Source organism: Somniosus microcephalus, unplaced genomic scaffold, assembly GCF_052327205.1.
Source record: "Somniosus microcephalus isolate GS21.2 unplaced genomic scaffold, FLI_Smic_1.0 unresolved_chr4, whole genome shotgun sequence".
Classification (NCBI taxonomy): domain Eukaryota; kingdom Metazoa; phylum Chordata; class Chondrichthyes; order Squaliformes; family Somniosidae; genus Somniosus; species Somniosus microcephalus.
The window spans coordinates 23,735,676-23,748,600 of NW_028225182.1; the positions used below are offsets into that span (position 1 = coordinate 23,735,676).

Below are 12,925 nucleotides of genomic sequence, written 5' to 3' on the forward strand. Positions count from 1 at the left end.
GCCCTGTCTCTTGTCATATGCAGTATGGTTAGCACTGTGATTTCTGGAGCCTCGCTGTGACAATGACTGGGTATAATTAGACAGAACAGAGATCCTGATTTCTCTCCAGCAGCAAGTATCAAATTACAGCTTCCAGACAAACTGGTTCTGTCTTGTCCTCCGGGGAGCTAATAACAAAGCATAGAATCATAGCAAGTTACAGCACGGAAGGAGGCTGTTTCGGCCCATCGTGTCCGCGCCGGCCAACAAAGAGCTATCCAGCCTAATCCCACTTCCCAGCTCTTGGTCCGTAGCCCTGCAGGTTACAGCATCCCAAGTGCACATCCAAGTACTTTTTAAATGTGGTTCGGGTTCCTGCCTCTACCACCCTTTCAGGCAGTGAGTTCCAGACCCCCACAACCCTCTGGGTGAAGAAATTTCCCCTCAAATCCCCTCTAAACCTTCCCCCAATTACTTCAAATCTGTGCCCCCTGGTTTTTGATCCTTCTGCTAAGGGAAATAGGCCCTTTCTATCCACTTTTTCTATGCCCCTCATAACTTTATACACCTCAATAAGCTCTGCCATCAGCCTCCTCTGTTCCAAGGGAAAAAAACAGCCTATCCAGTCATTCCTCATAGCTAAGATTCTCTACATCTGGACAATCTTTGTAAATCTCCTCTGTACCCTCTCTAGTGCAATCACATCTTTCCTGTAATGTGGTGACCAGAACTGCACGCAGTACTCTAGCTCAGGCATAACTATCGTTTTATACAGTTGAAGCATAACACCCCCCTGCTCTTGTATTCTATGCCACGGCTAATAAAGGCAAGCATTCCGTATGCCTTCTAAACACCTTATCTACTTGGCCTGCTACCATTAGGGATCTGTGGACATGCACTCCAAGTTCTCTTTGTTACTCTACACTACTCAGTTTCCTACAATTTAATGTGTATTCCCTTTCCTTGTTAGCCCTCCCCAAATGCATTACCTCACACTTCTCCGGATTTAATTCCATTTGCCACTGTTCTGCCCACCTGACCAATTTATTGATATCTTCCTGAAGTCTACAGCGTCATTCTTCAGTATCAACCTGTAAGGGGGGGCATCTTTTAACTGGTTGATGGTAATTTACCTGGCCAGCAGCCTTTGCCTCTGAGCTCTGACCAATTCCAACCTTTTACCTGGTTTACGGTAATTCACCTGGTCAGCAGGCTTTTGCTGCTGCACTCTAAACCAATTTACAAACAGCGGTTTCGAATCGCTTCCCCTCCTTCAGTTCTGAGTGGAGGAACTTATAATTAATTATATTAAAATGGACAAGTGGTTTGGATGAGAGAAAAATCAAGTTTTATTACCTAAATAAACTACAATCAAAAGAATAAACTATACCACATGAACACAGTAATTACAGTAAAACTATATAACAGGGGGTTGCAGACGGTGAAAACGAGGGATAAAATGGCTCCAATGTTACTTAAACAATCTTAGCAATTACCCTTAAATCACCACCCCCTAACTCCTGCTAGGTTGCCTTGCCGAGGAGTCAGAACACCCTGCTCACCTGTGGTCCAGCGAAGTAAAGAGAGTGATAGCTTCTCAGCAGCTATCTTATATACCTGGTGAGCTCCTGCTGTTCTGCCCTGCCAGGGCTGTGTGCAGAATTCCCCACCCAAAGGGTCCAATACACAAGAGAAAGCTGTGATTGGCTAACTCAGAGTGGTTGGACTGGGTTAATGTGTCTTCTGGAGCTCCCTGGGCTGAAACAAAAGGGAAATACAACTGCTCTATTGTCCAGTGCTGGGTGATTTAAGCCCATTCAGTTCTTAAACGGATTCCCATTCAAGATCCAAAAGTCTCTTCTGCAGTTTAGATGTATCCACTCGATATACAAACAAATGCTAATAGCATTCAATTGCTTTGTAAACAAAGCATTGTCCTTTGTCTTCGGCCATGTGGTGACAGCCATTTTTATCCCTGGAAATTTAAAAGCACAACGCCCAGGGATTCTTTAATCAACTTCAGAACTGTAAATTATTGTGAATTCTTACAAACCACACAGCCGATTTTAGTATCATCTGCGAACTTCTTAATCATACCCCCTATATTCAAGTCAAGATCTTTCATATATACAAAAAAAGCAAGGGACCTAGTACTGTGCCCTGTGGAACCTCACTGGAAACAGCCTTCCAATCACAAAAACACACATCAACCATTACCCTCTGCTTCCTGTCCGAGCCAGTTTTGAATCCAACTTGACACATTGCATCGGAGCAATCAGAGCTTGGGTGGCAGCAAGCAGAGACTCCATGACAGCAGTCTGAGCTTGTGTGGCAGCACTAACACATTGAGTCACTTCAGCCTGTGCTGCAACGGCAGCCGCGACATTGCCCATCACACGCTGCATCATGTCTGGGTTGGCACTGTCTCTTCGGCATTCTCCAACATTTCTGGTCTGGAAATCCTGGGCTCCAAGGTCTGAGCAGAGCTACAGCCAATGTTGGAGGCGGACTCCTCCATTCTCCTTGACATTGCCAAGAGGCTCTCTGCCAGGCTTGCCATTGCACCGAGCAAGTCGTGTACATGCAAGTAATTAGGAGGGCAAATGGAATCACAGAAACCCCACAGTGCAGATAGAGGCCATTTCGGCCCATCGAGCCTGCACCGACACATATCCCACCCGATCCCCGTAACCCCACTTATTTAATCCCCCTAACACTAAGGGTCAATTTTTTTTTATCATAGCCAATCAACCTAACCCGCACATCTTTGGACTGTGGGAGGAAACCAGAGCACCGGGAGGAAGCCCACGCAAACACGGGGAGAATGTGCAAACTCCACACAGACAGTCACCCGAGGCCGGATTCGAACCCTGGTCCCTGGCGCTGTGAGGCAACAGTGCTAACCACTATGCCACCGTGCTGCCTTTATGTTGGCCTTTATTTCAACGGGGATAGAATATAAAAGTAGGGAAGACTTGCTACAACAGAACAGGGCGCTGGTGAGACCACACCTAGAGTACTGCGTACAATTTTGTCCCACTTATTTAAGGAAAGATATATTTGCATTGGAGGCAAATCAGAGAAGGTTCATTAGGTTGATTCCTGGGATGGGAGGGTAGTTTTATGAGGAATGTTTGAGCAGGTTGGGCCTATACTCATTGAGTTTAGAAGAATGTGAGGTGATTGACTTTAAGATTCTGAGGGGGTTGGACAGGGTAGATGCTGAGAGGATGTTTCCCCTCGTGGGGGCGTCTAGAATGAGGAAGCATAGTCACAGAATTAGGGGTGGTCCATTTCAAACGGAGGTGAGGAGCAATTTCTTCTCTCAGAGGGTCGTGATTCTTTTGAATTCTTTACCCCAGACAGCTGTGGAAGCTGATTCACTGAATATATTCAAGGCTGAGATAGAGAGATTTTTGAGCAATGGGGAGTCAATGGTTATCGGGAGTGGGTAGGTAAGTGCAGTTGAGGCCAAAATCGGATCAGCCCTGATCTCATTAAATGGCAGAGCAGCCTCGAGCGCCCAAATGGCCTGCTCCTGCTCCTATTTCTTATGTTCTTATATTCTTATGTTCTATGTCCATCACCCTTCTTCTGAAGGCTGCCCCATCGAGATCCTCATCTGAGTTGTGTGCAGCTAAACTTGCACCTGAACTCTTCCTCCGGGGAACTGGCCCCAGAGCAATCTTTTCCTCCTGCCCTTGCTGCAAACCACTTGTGCCCGGCGCCTCACCCTGTGCAAATCCTGCTTCTACACTAGCCTGTAAAATACTCGCCAGTGTCTGCGAGTGACAGATTCAGTGACACTCTGTCGTCGTCTTCTTCTCCCCCCTCACTCGCTCCAATTATGCACCACCGTGTCCTGGAAGAGAAAGGGAATTGTGTGAGTGAGTGTGCTGCAATGTGGTTGGGTGATGTGTCTGTCATAGTTGAATAGCTGTCAGTGTGTGCAAGGTGTGAGATGTGGGTGTGAGTGTTGCAGCAAGTGGTAATGTTGTGAGGGTGAAGTGAAACCATGATTGTGATGTATGAGTGGTGATATGTTTAGAAAGTTGGTAGATGGATGTTGGGGGTGTGGTGCATTGAGCAGTGTGTGAGGCTTGTGGTGCAGATGGTGGGATATAGCATTTGCTGAAGCCTTCAATCACCATTAAATGTCTTTTGGCAACTCATGGATGACCTTGCGACTACAGTGCTGGCCGTCGCTTGGGCGCCTATCTCCTGCCAGGGCCTTCGAAAGGTGTGTGGCGAGGGCGTCTTGCCAGTTTATGGGAAGAGGACATTTTGCCTCCTCTCCACAGCCATGACCAATGCATAAAGAGCCGCATTGGGAAATCTGCTGGCTCTCTCCCTGTGCGGAGGCTCTGGCATGTGTTTGCACGGCAGTCTTCTTCCAGCTGAAGTTGAGGGTGGCTTGACAATAATGTGCTGTGGCATCAATGCTCCTCCCCTTTAAGTACTGAATAAAGCCTGAGCCACACATGACTGGGGATTAGAGTGGACCCAATGAGCAGTGGTTTTAGCGCTGTGACCAAGACTATTATCGTACAGCCATGTTTGAAGTAATTACTTCCATCTGGAGGAAATTCAACTCATAGAGATGTTAGGTCATGTGACCAAAATTGTGTCAAAGTGTTAGTTTTAAGGAGTGCCTTAAAGAAGGAAAGTGAGATGGGGAGGCAGAAAGGTTTGGGAGGGAGGGGGTATTTTCAGAGTTTAGTGCCTTTGCTCCTGAAGGCACAGTCGCCAATGGTGGAGTGATTAAAACCGGAGTTGTGCAGTGTTGTGAAATAACTCTGTGTTCTGGCATTTGTATTGTCTGTTGTTGTTGTACTTGTTAATGTCTGGAATGTTCTACAGGTGTAACCATTAATGCTCCTCCCTAGCCCCGCCCCTCTGGATCCTCCAGATTGGTGTGAGTCTTACTTATAAGAGCTGGGTCTTACTCATAAGGGCTGGGTCGGTGATGAATGATGGTTGCCCTGTTCTTACTTAATAAAAGCCTTTAGTTTTAAACTTTAACCTCTTGGATTCAGGCTGTTATTTGGCACATCATGCAGAAGGGCAGAATTGGAGGAATGCAGCTAAATCCGAGGGATGTAGGAGATTACATAGATTGGGAGGGGTGACGTCCTGGAGGGATTGAAAACAAGGCTGACATTTAACAATTGAGCCGTTGCTTAACAGGGAGCCAATGTAGGTCAGCGAACGCTGGGGTGATGGTTAAGTGGGACATGTTGCGATTTAACACTTCACTAGACATTGTTTAGAGGAGAGCAGGGGAGTTCTTCCCCTTGCTCTGATGGATATGTAGCCCTCAATTAACACCTAGGATAGTTGATCTGCTCTATTTCTAGCAGTTGCAACCAGAGTAAATCTCGCTTCCTCGGTGGACAGAATTAATCATGAGCTCTCAAAAGCAACTTCGGCATTTCATTTCAGCACAAATAAGTATTAAAGACAAACCAAACAGCCGAACATACAATTTATTAAAAATGCAAAGTTGAACAGGTTTCTCCATTCTACGGGGAAATATTTCATAAACCAAATTGCAAAATGCATTTTTCATCAACTTTATTTAAACAATTTCCTTAAACTAACGAGCAGATATAATTTTGAATGTAGCAGATGTTAAAATAGACGGGGAGCGTCTGCCCGCGGGAAGCCTCTGCTCGCAATTGTTGGCCCAATATTACAGACTATTACATTGGGTCATTTTTCCACAAGCTGTTAAATTTAATTTTGACGTAAAACATTCAGACAAATGCATTTGCAAAACATATTGTTGGACCCGTTACTGAGGCCCATTGCTGACTATGGGGATGCTGTGAGATGGAGTTCAGTTGTGACATTTTGAAGTCAGATTGTGCTTCAGTTCATCTTTTTCCTTATTTAACCAATTTTCCAATCAAAGTAAACGGACATTTGAGCGCATTGAGCAACTCCTCTCTGACCTTACTCTGGTTCACTGTGTAAATGGCCGTGTGGGTGCAGGGACTCGGGAGCTGAAACAAATTCCCCGCTTGTTGGAAGGCTGCAAAAGGGCTACGCAAAGATCTGTGGTAAAAGGCGGCAATAATTCTATAATATAAGAAATATGCGACCGTGGTCACCCACAGCAGGATAAAACTGGCGGATATGGAAACAAGTAAAAGGATGGATCTTCTGCGGTTCCTCATCTCAGGGTCCTTGTCATTCTCACAATGGCTGCGGTCCCGGAGGCTCCTCCGGATCCGACTGGCCACTAAAATGCGTCTGATGGTGAGGGCGTTAAACAATAAAATCAAAGAGCATGGAAGCAATGGTGTCAACAGCTGTTCAATCCAAGAAAACGCTCTCCATGTGAGGGCAATATAAAAGCGGACCGATGCAAAGTTACTTTCTCTGAAAGTCATAATTAAATACATACATTCATACACATAAGTAAAGGAATATATACATACATACATATACGCAAAGGAATATATACAGACATACATACATAATTACTTAAAAGAATATATTACTGATGAAAAGTTTCTTTCTTAAAAATGTTGGAGTCATTTTCACATTTAAGTAATTCCGTTCCAAATGCGTGAGTACGGTCGGGGTACTCGCGCGTCTGGCCGGAGGAAATGCCGGTTTTCAGCATGCACAGCGCATGTGGGGAAAACCGGCATTTCCTGTCCTCTGAACGAAGGGGTTCAGAGGCACAGAGCGTGCGACTGCACAGGCAGCGCGTGCGCAGTGAACTTCGTCGATTTCATTCATGGATTCAGTGAGGTTAAGTCTTTACAACTTACACATGAAAAAGCATGTGTAAAGTTGCTCCAGAGGCTGCGGAGGAAGATATATTTTATCGTGGAGCTTCTGAAAGGAATATTTTTGTTTGGGAAAGGGAGGAAAGTTATTTTAAGAAATGCTGAGGTAAGTTTTAAAGTTCAATTTTTTTTAAAACGGGTTTTCAGTACTGTAGGTAGAAGGAGCAATTGTGGCTGTGTGAATTGAATTTGCTGTGTTTATTAAATGTGAAAATGACTGTTCTAAAATGAGTAATGTAACATTTCCAACATTTTTAAGAACGAAACTTTTCATCAGTAATATATTCTTTTAAGTAATTATGTATGTATGTCTGTATATATTCCTTTACGTATATGTATGTATATATTCCTTTACTTATGTGTATGAATGTATGTATTTCATTATGATTTTCCAATAAGTTACTTTCTCTGAAAGTCATAATTAAATACATACATTCATACACATAAGTAAAGGAATATATACATACATACATATACGCAAAGGAATATATACAAACATACATACATAATTACTTAAAAGAATATATTACTAATGAAAAGTTTCTTTCTTAAAAATGTTGGAGTCATTTTCACATTTAATAAACACAGCAAATTCAATTCACATAGCCACAATTGCTCCTTCTACCTACAGTACTGAAAACCCGTTTTAAAAAACAAAAATAAACTTTAAAATTTACCTCAGCATTTCTTAAAATAACTTTCCTCCCTTTCCCAAACAAAAATATTGCCTTTCAGAAGCTCCAGGATAAAATATATCTTCCTCCGCAGCCTCTGGAGCAACTGTACTCATGCTTTTTTCATGTGTAAGTTGTAAGGACTTAACCTCACTGAAAGCATGAATGAAACCGGTGAATTTTACTGCGCACGCGCTGCCTGTGCAGTCGCACGCGTTCTGCCTCTGAACCCCTTCGTTCAGAGGACAGGAAATGCCGGTTTTCCCCGCATGCGCTGTGCATGCTGAAAACCGGCATTTCCTCCGGCCAGACGCGTGAGTACCCCGACCGTACTCACGCGTTTGGAACGGAATTACTGGGCCAACATTTTACATGTCAATAAAATGAAAAATTTAACAATTGCACGATTTGCCCCCTCGCATCTGCGACTGAGGGTCCAAGGAGGTGCATTGCGCAAGAGGTCCTCGTCGTACGTTTCCTCACACTGTTCCCTTTCAGGAACTGTATGAAGTGGTGGAAGGATTTCTGGCCACGCTAACGCTCCTTCCGTGACCATAACCATCTTCATACCAGCCATTAGGGTGGTTAGTCCTATGGCGTGAGGGTTTTACGGGCTCCCACAACTCATCTGACGGGGGGGGGCACCCACACCCGCGGACGCAAGTATCCCGCTGGATGTCCACCCAGAATTTATAGTTGGAGCTCCGACTCCACTTGCCGGGACTGTCTGGAGCAGGATTCGAAACCCTACTCCTTCTGGCCCAGCGGCGGGGATGCTTACCGCTACGCAAAAGGCCTGTTAGAGGGATTGAAATTGAAGTTGAAGTGGAGAGTTACATGGAATCTGGATTGGGACAATTGAGGGCCAAGGAGAAATCATGTTTAGTAAGAATTATCGACAAGATGGATACGAGCAAAAAAGAGATCTGGAGAATCTTTTAAATCCATGATTTGTTGATTAGATGTTGAACTGTAATGTATTTGATATGATCGTAAGACTGAATTTAACTGTGACTGTATTAATTGTGTTTTGTAGGTAACAGAGCGTGGGGTAAAACCAGTACGAATCCAGTATGAGGTGATTTTAGTGGTGCCTCCTGTGTCACTACTACTGCAATTACCATGCTTTACGGGTCTAACAGGACCTGTCCCATCAACCAACACGTTTTTAAGTATGAGCTACACAATTATGTGGCACAATTCGGATACTCGGATACGACATTCCCCTGTTGTTTGTGGGTTTCAGTGAGCTCATGATGCGACTGAACTCCTCCCTAAAGCATTTTTATGTTTTGGAGCAAGACAACTCGAGAATAGATATTGAAATTGACAGCATAGGGGACAACTCACATTGGTGGGATATTGGGCTTAATACATCAGCACACCCTTAGGTTTGTATTATTTCACATGCTCTGGTAGTTATCCAACTTGTAATGATAGTGTATTTGATATATGTAACGTGTGTAATAAGACTTTGATACATAAGCCAATTGGGTACTCATGCCCATGACTGACAAGCACTAACAAATTAATTGAGCACACCAAAAGAGAAGATCCGAAGCGATGTAGAGGAGACCCCAGGCGGGGTAACATCAGGAAAGATAGAAGAAACAGAGGATACCCCAGGCGGGGCAGAATTGGAACACCGGAACAGTGAATTGAATTTGAGTAAGGGGTCAGAGGTTGCTCCTTCTCCTCAAAGGAATGGACTGTAAGGAAGGGAGAAATCTTCAAGACTCCCTACTAACTAACGCCCAAGTTGAGAGAGCAATAAGAGCTGGCTAGATTAGTCAAGAGCCGATTGTGAGAAGTCAATAAAGAAATAGCTATTAGATTCAAAGATGGGTTTTAATTCTTAGACCAGGGACCGACAACAGGCAAGCGGAAAAAGATAGCATAAATGCCAGCAAGGTCGAATATCAAGCATCAAAAGACAAATAGAAATGATAAGGACTTATAATTGACATTATAGTTGTAGTATTATTTTGTGTTATAATGACGGTTCTGAAAGCATGCTGTAGGGCAGCTGCGTCCCGAATAGTGCCGGTTGCTACAGTTGATATAATCAATATTGAGCCAGAAACCGAGCAGCTAATGCTGGATAATGACTGATAGCGATAGTAACATACATGTAATGTTCTTTGTTCATTTTCACAGACTACCACGCCTAGCACAACAAGATAGACAGAGGGGAAGGACGAACTTAGGTACTAAGTTTAAGCCATCAGTATAGGAGTAATCCTGGGGATGATAAAAGTGGAAGAGAAGTTGGTATCCCGAGCCAAAGTTTAAATTTGGTGCGGGACCAACAGGAGGGATTGAAAGGGTTAAAAGCAAATCCTCTCAGTGTTTAAAATGCAAAGCAAACAAATTACAGAGAAAGAGAAAGAGGTTATGTGCGAATTCACTAGAGCTGAGGAGAAGCCAGGTGGTGATAAAAAGTCTGCACAGCTCAAGGACTTTGCACATTGGAGCCTTACAAGAATAAGATAAGGCATAGCCACCAAGCTACACACAGCTAATGCTGAACTGTGAGAAAGATTTAATAAAATCAGCTAAACTTAAAGTAGTAACATAAAGAAACAAAATGGCTTGCGTAGATTATTAAAGAAACCTCAGCCTAGCAACTGTCGAACCAGACGTCATAACACAGGTGGCAGAGATAAGGAACAGAACAGAAAGAATGGGCTCAGTTACAAACGAGTTGTTGATACTGTAACCTATGACCTGCAGCCCAGTATTGCAGACCAAGAAGGGTCACGAGGGCCTAGCTGCCAGAATCATTGCAGGGGAGGATTAATTAGCTATTGTATTGAAGGGGTTAAATTGAACCTCTCAGCGTTCGGACAGCCGAGGTGACCACTACTTAAGTGATGCCAGCAAAATTAAACTCAGAACAAAGGAGTGGGGTCATGTGAAAGTGAATAAGATAAGAAATATCACAATAAAAATTGACTTACGTAAAGAGGCGAAACTACAACAAAGAACAATGTGAGAAGCTTCGAAAAACCAAGATAAGACGCAGTTGTGGGACCAGACAGAATATGTGCGTTTTGCGTAAGTGATAAGGAATATGCTGCATTAGCTAAAAATTGTAGACACAGCAGAATATAGGGGTCATGGGAATTTGACCTGTGACCAAAGGCATAGTAAGATGTAACTAACCTTTATTAATACTGAAAAGAATCCATATGTGATCAGGTGATTATTGCAATACAATGTGATCAGGTGATTATTGTAATGCAATGTGATTGGATGAAAATAGAATAAAAAGCTGTACCAACCAAGAGAGAACGAGAAGGTGCTCACACAGACCGCGGGGTCTAAGGCGCTTCTCCCAGAGCTCTGATAATAAACTGCATCTTTTTACTTTTACATGGTTTAGATGTGAATTTATTTTCACCCCAACAGAACCAATCATCTGAGGCAACAACTCAGATTCAAGGACAATCAATCAGAAAATCCTCAAGACACGTGAAGCCTCCTGAGAGACTCATTGAGCAAATTTAAGGACTATTGTTATAGAAGGAAGTAATGTTATCTTATTCTTTCTTCAAGTTCTAGTGTATTGACATATTTCATGTGAACACACAAAGCAAGGTTAAAAAACCTTGATCATGGTAATGATAATGTAAGTTCATTAAGTGTTACAGTTAAAATGCAGATTAATACAAAGAAAACATGTTGTTAGTTAAAAGTAAAATACTTTTGTTTTAAGAAAAGGAGATGTAATGATATCAGCAAATAGACATGGTATTTGCCTGTTTGATTATGATGCCTACCAGCATGTTTGCATGTATTGATTGCTTGTGCCTGACCAGCAGAGGTCATGTGACAGAGACAAGCAGTTTGGTTTAGTTTCAGTTTTGTTCAAGATGCATCACTAGCATGGTGTCTCCTGTAAATGCTGTATAAAGAGTTGAACAGACTTTAGATTAAAAGACATTCTCTTTCATAAATGTCTCGTCATTGAACCCACAAAGAAATCAATACAAAAGTCACTGTCACCACAGCCTCGGTTTTCAGAAACATCTATGGCAGTAGGGGCCAGGAAGGGAATGAATCTGCACACTGGAGTGTAGAGCAGGAAAGAGTCCATCCAATAAAGCACAGCGATCTGATGTAATATCACATTCCAGACAATCACCGTGAGATCCGCCGTCGCCATGGCCACCAGGTAGTGGGTGATGCATTTGGAGAGAGCGCACTTTCCACAGGACAGGATCACAATCGCCGCCAAGTTCAGAATCACAGAAACCCCACAATGCAGATAGAGGCCATTTCGGCCCATCGAGCCTGCACCGACACATATCCCACCCTATCCCCGTAGCCCCACGTATTTAATCCCCCTAACACTAAGGGTCAATTTATCATAGCCAATCAACCTAACCCGCACATCTTTGGACTGTGGGAGGAAACCGGAGCACCCGGAGGAAACCCACGCAAACACGGGGAGAATGTGCAAACTCCACACAGACAGTCACCCGAGGCCGGATTCGAACCCGGGTCCCTGGCGCTGTGAGGCAACAGTGCTAACCACTATGCCACCGTCACTGTGAGAAGCAGAGATAACAAATCAGTAAAATCACTAACCAGACTGAGGATTGGCCTATCAGGTTAGCCAATGTACAGGGGCTGTGAATGGGTCTATTTAGTTATTTTGTCCCTTGTCTCCTCTGCCGATGGGGCAGCTCATGCTGGGGTTTCATTTCTGGTGACAGTGGCTCCGTGACCCCTCACCCGACAGCTGAATCTTCACTTGTGAGCCTTGAAATTAAGTTTACTGAGCAGATTCGGACACTGCGAGGTCCGCGGGACGGGAAACCACCAAATTTGAAAGCAAAAGGCGAAAGATGAGTTAAAACAGGAAGTACAGATTAGGAAACTAAATCTGGCTTGAAACATGATACGGAAAATACGAATGTTTGACCCACACAATATCAGACCCTTTGAGTTTTGGAAATACATTGGAAACACGAGCACGGTATGGAGTTGGTGCCTGTTTTCAGTTAGTAATTAATTCAATTAGGTTTCCAGTGGAGTAATGTGAATGAATTATGAGACAATGTGTCAAGGAATGTAATTCTGTAACCTGCTCCAGTATAACTGGGTAACAATTTCAGACCATAACCTCGGCCCCTACCATATATATATATTTTTTATCCACACATTTTGTTTGTGCCTTTTGTTCTTCTCTCCCACATGGCAGCTGTCCTTCATTCTGCCAGCACAATTCACACTTCATCCAGAGCCATCCTTTGTCTCTTTACCTGTCCTATTACCATCTCGTCTCGCCTTGAACATCTCTTAATGTCTCTTAACTTCTCCTGCCTTCTATCCTATCACAGACCTTCTCTTTTGTTCTTTCATCCCCTCCCCCATTTCCCAGCCGCTAAACTTGCTTTAAAATCTCTTCCATTTCCTGCTTTTTTTCCAGTTCTGACGAAAGGTCATCGACCTGAAACGTTAACT

General features: G+C 43.6%; 1 long non-coding RNA gene across 1 annotated transcript in view; it reads left to right on the top strand.

Annotated features, from left to right (window-relative positions):
• LOC147090042 (uncharacterized) overlaps positions 1 to 10,969 on the top strand; it is an 87,999-nt gene extending 77,030 nt beyond the window's left edge. Inside the window, exon 3 of the long non-coding RNA XR_015075311.1 lies at positions 10,865 to 10,969. This is a non-coding gene — a long non-coding RNA (uncharacterized LOC147090042). The remainder of the gene's footprint in view (positions 1 to 10,864) is intronic.
• The last annotated feature ends 1,956 nt before the right edge of the window (positions 10,970 to 12,925 follow it).